This window comes from Limulus polyphemus, unplaced genomic scaffold, assembly GCF_000517525.1.
Source record: "Limulus polyphemus unplaced genomic scaffold, Limulus_polyphemus-2.1.2 Scaffold5631, whole genome shotgun sequence".
Lineage (NCBI taxonomy): Eukaryota > Metazoa > Arthropoda > Merostomata > Xiphosura > Limulidae > Limulus > Limulus polyphemus.
The window spans coordinates 15,159-25,216 of record NW_013671241.1 but is presented as its reverse complement, the minus strand read 5'-3'; the positions used below and the strand labels follow the sequence as shown (position 1 = coordinate 25,216).

At 33.8% G+C, this 10,058-nt stretch overlaps 1 protein-coding gene across 2 annotated transcripts in view; it reads right to left on the bottom strand.

Annotated features, from left to right (window-relative positions):
• The window catches only part of LOC106472809 (cytochrome b561-like), a 39,064-nt gene extending 29,548 nt beyond the window's left edge, over nucleotides 1-9,516 (bottom strand). The window contains exons 1-2 of one of the 2 annotated variants that reach the window (XM_022401351.1): nucleotides 9,434-9,490; nucleotides 9,265-9,327 (exon numbers count right to left, since the gene is read on the bottom strand). The gene's annotated coding sequence lies outside the window, so the exon portion shown is untranslated. Of the gene's footprint in view, nucleotides 1-9,264; nucleotides 9,328-9,433 lie in introns of both variants that reach the window. The other variant, XM_013933476.2, reaches the window with a different exon arrangement.
• Between the last annotated feature and the right edge of the window lie 542 nt (nucleotides 9,517-10,058).

The following is a 10,058-nucleotide window of genomic DNA, read 5'->3' as shown; positions in this document are numbered from 1 at the left end:
ATGCTTATAATTCAAATTATGATAACCCACATGCATTATCTTGCATTTATTACAGTTAAAACCCATTTATACGCCCAACTCCAAATACTATTGTAAAGCATCAGCATTGCTCTCACAGCCAACAACATCCAAAGCCTTAATATGATCTGCAAGTTTTGGAAATTTATTAGCAATTCTTTCATCTATGTCACTGATGTAAATCAAAAACAGCAAAGGTCCTAAGACTGAGACCTGAAGAATTCCACTTACAACATTAATCCAGTTTGACTGAACTTCATTTATAACAACCCTCTGCTTTCTTCCATCTAGCCACTCTTCTATCCAATTTGTTAACTTATCCCTCACACCTATAGAGATATCTTTTTTTTCACAAGCCTCTTGTGTGATATCTTGTCAAATGCTTTCTGAAAATCCACATACACCAAATCTACACCCTTACCCTCATCTACATAAGCAGTAACCTTTTCAAAGTATGTCAAAAGATTTTTAAAGCAAGATTTTCCCTTAGTGAAACCATGTTGACTATCCAATAGAATTCTAAACTTTGTTAAATAACTTTTCAAAGCATTTATTATCAGACTTTCCAAAACTTTTCCCACAACTGATGTAAGAGTACTAGGCCTATAAGTTTTTATCACCTCCCTTGAAAAGAGGAGTTAAATTAGCTAACTCCCATTCCTCTGGTACCTGCCAACTACTCAAGGACTTACAAAAAATAGTAGCAAGTGGTTCACATATCAAATCCTTAACCTCTTTCAAAACCCTTGGAGAAACATCTGGCCTAGGAGCCTTATCATTCTTTAAACTTCCCAATTTTTTTTTAACAAGCCCAGAATTTAAGTGATCATCTTGTTTCCATTTATGAACTGTTCAAGATGAGGAATATTACTTAAATTTTCATTAGTAAAAACTGAAGAAAAAGCAGAATTTAATAACCCAGCCATCCCATACTCATCAGATACAAGATTTCCTTCACCATCCATCAAAGTTCCTACCCCCATTCTAACATCTTGTTTAGCCTTAATGTATTTAAAGAAATATTTATTGTTAATTTTGATTTGTTATGAATTTTGCGCAAAGCTACACAAGGGCCATCTGCACTATTGTTAATTTTTATATTTTCAGCCAACCTTTCCTCATACATCATTTTTGATGTCATAATTTCTTGTTTCACCAACTTTCTTTATCTTCTAAGCCTCCTGTCATACCATTCAATTCAAAATTATTAAATTTATGATGCTATTCTTTAATTTTATCCCTTATACCCTTTGTGAACCAACCTGGTTTTTTACTTGCAGCTACTCTTTTCTTTCTATAAGGAATATGTTTATCTTGAATATTTACAAATTTATCTTAAAAATATTCCACATTTGATCAGTGTCTCCAAATAACTCAGCTGCCCAATTCGCAACACATAATTCTTATCACATCCTTTCAAAATTTGTAACCAAAATATCATTATTCCTGATCTCCATATGCAACAAAACATTGAACCTAATAAAGCAATGATTACTTGCACCTAGATGATCCCCGGTTTCCACCCTCTCAACAATTTCTATATTAGAAGTTAACAATAAACCTACAATAGCATTGTTTCTGGTTGGTTCCTTGACTAATTAGTGAAGAAAACCATCTTGATCAGTTTCCAAAAACCTTTCTCCCTCATGGTTTGACTAGCATTTCCAGTCTATATGCCTGAAATTAAAATCACCCATAATTATGACTTCATTAACAGCTGAAATCTAATTTTATTGTAAAGTTTTTCATTAATTTCATCACTATCATTTGATGGTCTGTAACAAATTCCCACTAAAAGCCTTTTCCCTTTATATTCACAAATATAAACTGAAATGGATTCAATCTCCTTGCTATTATCTTTGATATCCTCAACTTCAACAGGATGTAATTCACATTTTACATATGAAGCCACTCCCCCCCCCTCTATTTTGTACTCTCATCTCCCTATTAAATAACCCATACCCCAGTATTTCAAAGAAATTTCTGTCATCAAAATCATCTACGTTAAACCATGTTTCAGTTATTCCCATTATATCAAAATCCTCCATTCCTACCAGTACCCTAAAGTCATCTATTTTATTTCTTATACTTATAGCATTACAATAGTAACAATTAAGCCTATCCTTATAACTACTTATATACTCATTTTCTATGCTAAACTTTTCTCTACATCTTTTTTTTGCATTTAATTTATCGTGACCCTCACCACTGTCTAGTCCTAGTTTAAAACTCCTCTTACAGCTGAATTAATAGCCCTTGCAAACAAGCCAGCCCTCACATTATTTGAATGTAAACAATCCATTCCAAAAAGCTCCCCTTTCAAATTAAACTGATCCCACAATTCCAACCAGCCAATCTCCTAATTCTTACTTATTAACCTAAGCCTAGCATTCATCCACAGTGATCTACTTATAACTTCATCCCCATAATTAATTCTCAACAGTATCCCTGACACAATTAAGTTATGGCCTCTTTCTTTAAATGCCTTTATTAACCCTTTGTGTACTTACCTACCTTTCCCTACATCATTAGCCCCTATGTGCACAACAAAAACTGCATCTCTGCTAGCCCCTTTTATTATATCTCCTGCTCTGTCAGTTATATCCTCAACCGGTGACCCCGGCAGGCCTGCCGACAAGGGGGGGGGGACTGCCTAAGGGCCCGGGCGAATGAAACCTGGTTATGCCATAAAGCATCTTTAGGCTATATCTTCATTTAATGATAAAAACCATAGTTTTTGGCTTTTCTTTGCATATAGACGCTTGATACATTAAGAACGACTGAAATAATAATTTGAGTACTAATTAATATGTATTTGTTACTTTATAGATTTAATAGATATTTGTTGTTACTTTATTAATGTTTTTATGCTTATACTGTGAGGTAAAAACGGCTACTGCTATGATTTTGTCAGGTTTATGAGCTCGTTGCTGTCCTAATTTAGGATCTTCTTTTTAATAAATTCTTGAAAATGTTAAAAAAGAGAGAGAGAAAGGGGGCCCAGTGAGGATGTTTGACCCGGGCCTGTGCTGGCTCTCGATGTTCCTGGCCCTTGGATAGCATAATCTAATTCTTTTCTCCCTATTTACCCCACAGACTATCCTGTCCACATGCCTTGTCAAGGAATCACCCTATGACTATAACATCCTTAAGTTTATCGTTCATATCGTTTCCCTTTTGTTTTCCTTCTCTTCAGTAGTTCCTCATCTGCACAAGACAAGGGCTGAAATCTGTTGCTCAACAGGACATGCTCATTACAATTAAACCCACTACTTTTAGCCCTAACTTTAATTATGATATCCTCCAACCAACAAACTCTACAAACAAGTTGCACATCGCCATTACTAGCTTCCTTAAAAGTACATAACAGTCCCGAGTTCCCAAATAAACCCACTAATTGTACCCATTACACCTAACAAACTGTGAACACTTAACTCCTACACTAGTCTTAACCATTGTATTTGTAAAGTGGAAATAAATACTAAATACAACTTACAAGTAGCCTGTTGACAACACTGTTAAGCCTAACATTTGAGAATCAAATACATTACAGTATTTTATCAACACTTTAACTTCATACTAAAGTAATTAAGTGTATCTTTAATTATATAAAATTAACAAATAACTAGTCTTTATTTTAGTTGATATTTATGTAATAATAAAATGTATTTTGTATGATTTATAAACTACCTATTAGATGAATTATTAATTCAGTAAATAGGTGCAACAAAGTAGCTTTCAAACCTGCTCCCTGTACCAATTAATCGTTATTTAGCTAATTACTTCAAAATGAAATGTTCATTATTCAGTGAAAAATGTCCCAGTATTATATAACGATAGCATACATATATTTTTGCTAAAAATTCCTGCTTTCTTTGTGAACTCTTTCATCTCCTCTAACCTACTTAATGCTAAAACTTTTATAAGTGTATTATACAAGAAAGCCTTCGTTAAAACCCCTTTTGGCCAGTTATAAACTAAAATTGAATTTTTTGGAAAATGCAATAAGTTAAAAGAAGTTGTGCGAGATAAGGACACCAGATCAAAATATGTTTTACCTATATGCTGAGTTTGGAGGCTAAGTTAGGTTTAGATGCCAAGTGACTTCACACAGATGGATGTACGGAGAAAAATGATGTTTCAGCCCAGTGTATGTATGTATACAGGAAGTTATTGTTTGATCGCTCAGAGTTTTGAAGTTTTATTTAAATTTCCATCATAGATTTAAGAACGGAAAGGATAATATGCAATAAACGATTAGTTTTACGTTTAATGTAAAAAAACATTGACATCAAAGCTGTGAGTGTCAGCAATTAAGAATTGAAATACACGTGAAAAAAAAAATATTTAAACTGTATTTACACTTTTTAATACATTCCTTGATACTGTAATAGTGGAAAAACAACAACTAGAGAATATACATTTAGCTTTTACACGTACATTATTTGTTCTAAACAGCTTAATGTAGCTAAAGAAAATCATTCTTGATCAATTAATTTATTTCAAAATATTTTATTACTCTGTGCTAAATATGTAGTTATAAATTTTGTAATGAGTGGCTCTACATGTTTTATAGACATTTGCTGGTAACAGAATTATTTCACAACATATAAAATCTGTTTTCCTCAGATTCATACAATTTTACTGAATTTAACTATGGCCTTTACTCACCGCGATCCAATAACTGGTTTATCCGTATGTTTCACTCATTTTTTTTTGTGGGTTAAAATTTAGCACATACAATACACATAGATATGTATTTTTTGCCTTAACTTCCAATGGGAGCTAGCTATTCTACTTGCATTGTAAATCTGTATCTTTATTTGTATGAGAAAAGGTTTACTGAAAATTGTATAAGCCCGGACATTTTTGCTTTAACTTACCGGTATATAGATGATTTAATTAGTGTAAATAATCATGAGATAAATAATTTCATTAACACTATTTTTCTGGTAGAATTGGAAATTGAAAATACTTCGATTTCCAATGTAGAGGCACATTATTTAGATATAAAAATAATTGATAATGATATCAATCTAAATGTTTTTCATTAAAAAAAAATACTTATCGTTTCCAATACACAGCTTACCATACTATTCTGTTATAAGTATTATAACTTCATAATTATTCAGATTTTGTAAAATATGTAATATATTTCATTATTAATGTTGAAATATTACTGCAAAAATTATTTTGGATATATATATATATATATATGACTTACTCATTCAGTGCATAGGTAAGACATAGGGGGTTGCATCATAGGGGACTATTTCAAAAAACTATTTACCATATATCACTCCCTATGGAGTATTAAGGGTACATGCCAAACTTGGTTGAAGAAGGTGAAAAACTATAGGCCTGAAGGTGGACACAAAGATAGTGGCTACCCAAGGAGTGACATGGGAGGTGGGGGTCAGGACATGTCCAAACACCACCTTGTGTTGTTCTCCACGGTTCCTTAAGGATGTCTTCAAAGTCTGGTAGAGATCAACAGAATAGAATGGGTCCCTTTGTGGGTTGGCATTGTCAAATCTCAATTCTGACCCTCCTATGTTACTCCCCAGGGGACCCTAAGGGCACATGCAATACTGGTTGAGATTGGTCAAAATCTATTAGCATAAAAGACAGACTGTGCCCCTTTAGGAGTGACATGGGGGAGGGAATTAGACAAATGCCAATCTCCCTGTGACAATTGCTGGGGGCCTTTAAGAGTGCATGTCAAATTTGGTTGAGATTGGGCAAACATATAAACATGAAAGGTGGACACACAGATAGCCACTGGCCTGCAGAGAATGACATGGGAGGAGGGTAATATCTGGATCTGTCAAAAAGTACAGACATGAAAAGTCGACAGACACACAACATATATAATGCACCTTAGATCTGTAAAAAAAGATATAAAAATAAGTGTCTCAACCAGGCATGCAGCAAAACAGAAAAAAATAACTTCTGATCCAATTATAACTTTTAGTCACCTAGTTGTAACACTGACAATACAGCAGGTGTACCAACTTGGGGTCACTTGGTGGGTGTATTAATTTCAGATCATTCAGTGATACGAAGGTTTTAAATTCTGTCTGATTAGAGATGGAAACAATGATTGAAAAAGCAACAACATGTACACTAATTTCTAGCCTCTCACTGATAACAGTGACATGACAGTAGGTTAAACTACAACAATAACAGTGACATGACAGTAGGTTAAACTACAACAATAACAGTGACATGACAGTAGGTTAAACTACAACAATAATGGTGACATGACAGTAGGTTAAACTACAACAATAATGGTGACATGACAGTAGGTTAAACTACAACAATAATGGTGACATGACAGTAAGTTAAACTACAACAATAATGGTGACATGACAGGAGGTTAAACTACAACAATAATGGTGACATGACAGTAGGTTAAACTATAACAATAATGTGAAAGTGAGTGGCTTGGCACTGATCCTTCTGTGATAATGTAGGTTTCTTAACTTCTATTCACTGAATGACATTATCAGATTCATTTAGAACGATTTTTTATAGTACACTTACAGATCATGATGTATATACAATGTTTCTCAGGTAAACATGTAAGCCTTCCATATAATGACAACAACAACAGTGGTGGTCTACATCATATTAAGCTTTAGGCCATACGGGATATATATTAGTGTACTTTAAAACAAAACAAAACACATGATATATAGTCAGTTAGCTAATTAAGGTCTTTTTGAAAATTGATAGTTTTTCAAGTTCCATTTTTTTGATAATTTTTTTAACTTCTTTTTTTTATCAATTCCTTGTAGAGCACTGTCTTTATAATGGATTGTACTTTTTCTTCAAAAGCCATCTTGTTGAGTATAACTGTACAGTTTTCTTTATCTGTTGGCAGAATACAGATAGTGAGATCTTTTTGAAGATTAAGAAGGGCTGCTCTTTCTTGACTGGTCAGATCTGAGATAGATTGTTTGTATTGCTATGAGTAAGATCAGATATGAGATAGATGGTTTGTATTACCATGAGTGAGGTCAGATCTGAGATAGATGGTTTGTATTGGTATGAGTGAGGTCAGATCTGAGATAGATGGTTTGTATTACCATGAGTGAGGTCAGATCTGAGATAGATGGTTTGTATTGGTATGAGTGAGGTCAGATCTGAGATAGATGGTTTGTATTACCATGAGTGAGGTCAGATCTGAGATAGTTTGAATAATTTTAGCATCTTTCTCCATGGAGGTTATAATGTCAATAGTTGGAATAAAGTCCTCAGTATAGCAGACAAAATATCGTTTTCAGCAGACAGTTCAGTCCATTAAAGTTCCCAGACGTACTACGTCTATACCATTGAAACAACAGCTGCACATGCTGGTGTACTTGATGGCTGTTTGAGCTTGCTGTACGTGTATCAAGTATTGTGTTTAAGTATGGTGGTATATCTTCCGGGGCTTTGTTTTATTTTTATTTTTATATTACTTGCATTACACAGTTCCACAAAATCACAAGGATTCCTGTAGCTATAGATCATGTATTAACTTATTAATCCAAGTGAAGGCTGTGCTTATTAGCTTGTGGTTGTTAAAGATTTATTTATAGACATAATGATTACAAGTTACTAGTTACACCTCATATGGGATTGTGTTGCACTTTTGGTCTCCTTATCTAAGAAAGGATACTGACTTACTAGATAGGGTTCAGAGGAGGATGGCTAGTGTAATAAATGAAGGATGGCTAGTACAATAAGTGAAGGATGACTAGTAAGATAAGTGAAGGATGGCAAGTATGGTAAGTGAAGGATGGCTAGTAAGATAAGTGAAGGATGGCTAGTAAGGTAAGTGAAGGATGGCTAGTACGATAAGTGAAGGATGGCTAGTAGGATAAGTGAAGGATGGCTAGTACGGTAAGTGAAGGATGGCTAGTAGGGTAAGTGAAGGATGGCTAGTATGGTAGGTGAAGGATGGCTAGTATGGTAGGTGAAGGATGGCTAGTATGGTAGGTGAAGGATGGCAAGTATGATAGGTGAAGGATGGCAAGTATGATAGGTGAAGGATGGCTAGTACGATAAGTGAAGGATGGCTAGTACGATAAGTGAAGGATGGCTAGTACGATAAGTGAAGGATGGCTAGTATGGTAAGTGAAGGATGGCTAGTATGGTAAGTGAAGGATGGCTAGTATGGTAAGTGAAGGATGGCTAGTATGGTAAGTGAAGGATGGCTAGTATGATAGGTGAAGGATGGCTAGTATGATAAGTGAAGGATGGCTAGTATGTCAAGTGAAGGAAGATGAGTACAATGATTGGTTATCTTATGAGAATAGGTTAAGATCTTTGAACTTATTTTCTCTTGAGAAAAGAAGGGTAAGAGGTGATCTTCCTGAAGTTCACAAGATCATCAGGGTACCATCACTGTCTTTGTTAAAGTCTATAAAGTATGTATCACTGTCTTTGTTAAAGTCTATAAAATATGTATCACTGTCTTTGTTAAAGTCTGTAATGTACGTATCAATGTCTTTGTTAAGGTCTGTAATGTACGTATCAATGTCTTTGTTAAGGTCTGTAATGTACGTATCAATGTCTTTGTTAAGGTCTGTAAAGTATGTATCACTGTCTTTGTTAAAGTCTGTAAAGTAGGTATCGCTGTCTTTGTTAAAGTCTGTAAAGTAGGTATCACTGTCTTTGTTAAGGTCTGTAATCTACGTATCACTGTCTTTGTAAATCTTGTCTATACAGCTCTTGTTCCTTTGTCTTTGATCCTCAGGAGTTCATTGTTCTAAAAATAATAAGTTAGGCCTACAACAATCCTGATGAACTATGTGATCTTTTCTTCCATCTATTTGTGTCGATTGACCAAATTGATAAATTAGCTCATTTTTGTTTTATATCCTATAAGAACAACAGTGATAGAATTTGGTTGAGGAACGTATGATTTGGCAAAATATTGGTGTTATATATAACTTGATAAGGCTAACAGAAATGGGAGAAAGGGGCAAACTTCACCCCTTTTGACAGCTACACTAATACCACGAATATTTAAATTTTTAAGATCGATTCATCATTACATTTATAAATTATAGAACAACATACGTTGAACCTGAAATAAAATAAAGCTCACTCGACATTTTGAACGGACAAACGGCTCGCACAACTTACAAGTACAACTAAACAAATGCTTAGTTAACTAAATTATACAATTGTAGACTCCGGTATAGTATAAATTATTATTATTAATATATGTATTAGTAATACTATTAATATTACCAGAAATTTGAATAGAAGTTATAGCGTTCCGGGACCAGTCTTTACAGCTTGTCACTAGAATATCTGCAAGTAATTAGTTTTAAGATACATTCATATATCTAGTCCGTCATTAGAAAAAACAACAACAAATGACACAGAGAGATAAGTAAATATCACAGTGAAAACCAACCTTGTTTTCTCCCGGTAGTCTTAGTAAGTACAATATAAATATATCTAATGTAACATATGTTACGTTTTCACCACTGATACAAGCGTCCAGACTGCAGCGCCATGAACAGTATTTATATATAAATTAATTTTTAGTATTTATATAATATAGATATACATTTCAACGACTTTTAATTTCTTTTGAACGCGTTCATTAAAATTGCTTAGTTATGCAGTTTAATTGCATAAAACAACATATAAACACCCCAGTTTACTTTATATTGTATTTCTGCTTACATTATTTGAAACCTGAACACGAGTACCTAAAGCTGAAGAATAATCTAAATATTTTGATTTATTTCCTTGTGTTATAAAAACTTTTCTATTATAAAATTATTGTCGTTGTTTTTTATTTATTTTTTGTTCCATAAAAAGAAACTACGCATACAGTTTTGTTAATCAATTTCGGCTAAAGGACAGAACAACAGTGCCGCCTACTGTAACTAGGCTGCTTTGTCAAAGGTGGCTTCTTAATGACATTTTCTGTGTATATTTATATGGCCTCGCTCATCTCTGAAGAGAACTCTCTATATTTATGGGTGTACACATGCTTCTTCCATGTTTTAGAAAACGACTACTATGTAGTG